Below are 1,291 nucleotides of genomic sequence, written 5' to 3' on the forward strand. Positions count from 1 at the left end.
AGGTCCGTCTCCTGGGCGCCCTTCACCACCACCCCGCCCCCGGGTCCTCTGCCACCGTCACTGTCCCTGCATTTCCTCCTGACAGTTCACTTGCCGGGGTGACTCCTCATTGTCTGTCTCCCCACGGTGCTGCCTGCATGAGGGCAGGGCCCACAGCCTGGCCTCAGCTGTCACTCACCTGGTCCCCCGCCTGGCGTGTGGGAGTGACTCCACAAACACCAGAGACCAGACAGACCCACCTGTGCCCTGGCTGGGCCTTGGTGGGAAATGACTTCTCACATAGCGCTTGGAGCCGAGCTGAGCAGGCAGGCTTCACAGGATCCAGGGAGAGTCCCCTGGAGCCTCCCTTCTCGTGGCTCTGCTACCCAGGTCCTCCCAGAGTCCACATCTGGCTGGAGGAAGGATAACTTGGGTCCCAGACCCCAAGTGAAGCACATCCCTTCTGCTCATACCCGCTGCCTAGAGCATGGTCACCTGGCCATAAAGTGAAGTGAAGTCGCTCAGCCATGTCCAACTCCTGTGACCCCATGGACTGTAGCTTACCAGCCTCCTCTGTCCATGGGATTCTCTAGGCAAGAGTACTGGAGTGGGTTGCCATTCCCTTCTCCAGGGGATCTTCCTGGCTCAGGGATCGAACCTGGGTCTCCCGCATTGTAGGCAGATGCTTTACCATCTGAGCCACCAAGGAAGTCAACCTGGCCATACCTGGCACCGAAAGCATCTGGGGGTGATCTAATTATGCCCCAGAAAGAGAGAAAGTGGGTCGCTGGTGAATGGGCAGCTCTCTGTGCTACAGGGCATCTTTTACCAGCAGTGTGTGGCTGGTGCTGGGTCAAAAGAGAAAAAATCAGGTCAGCGGGTTGTTGTTTTCTTTTTATTTTTATCTAAATTGTACAGAACTAGTCCCCTGAAGTCAGGACATCCAGGACAAGCACTGGTCAGAATACACATGTGCTTTTCATGCAGTCTCCCATAGGACATTGATCAGAAATCTGGTGATGTACAAGAGGATGGGCAACCACAGGGCATCTCTGACCACACAGTGTAAACTCCCCATGCCCTGCCTCCTGCTTCCTCCCAGGGGCAGAGCAAGCTCCCAGCGCCCTCTGCTGCCTGCCAATTTCCTCACTGTCCTGCTGCCCGGGAACTGCGTGTTGAGATGCGACTGTCCTCTTCAGCAACCCCCTGGGGCAGCCATTAAAGAAAGGCATTATCTAAAGCACTGAGCTGGGGGTAAGGAGGGCGGGTGAGCGAGAAGCATAATCAATTGTTTCTAATTAAAATGGAAATA

The 1,291-nt window shown here is 55.5% G+C and overlaps 1 non-coding gene across 1 annotated transcript; it reads right to left on the reverse strand.

Moving 5' to 3' along the window:
* Window positions 1–615: 615 nt before the first annotated feature.
* On the reverse strand, window positions 616–688 carry TRNAC-ACA. The gene has a single exon. It is a non-coding gene; the product is annotated as a tRNA-Cys (tRNA).
* Window positions 689–1,291: the final 603 nt, after the last annotated feature.

The sequence above is a fragment of the Cervus canadensis genome, chromosome 12 (genome assembly GCF_019320065.1).
Source record: "Cervus canadensis isolate Bull #8, Minnesota chromosome 12, ASM1932006v1, whole genome shotgun sequence".
Classification (NCBI taxonomy): domain Eukaryota; kingdom Metazoa; phylum Chordata; class Mammalia; order Artiodactyla; family Cervidae; genus Cervus; species Cervus canadensis.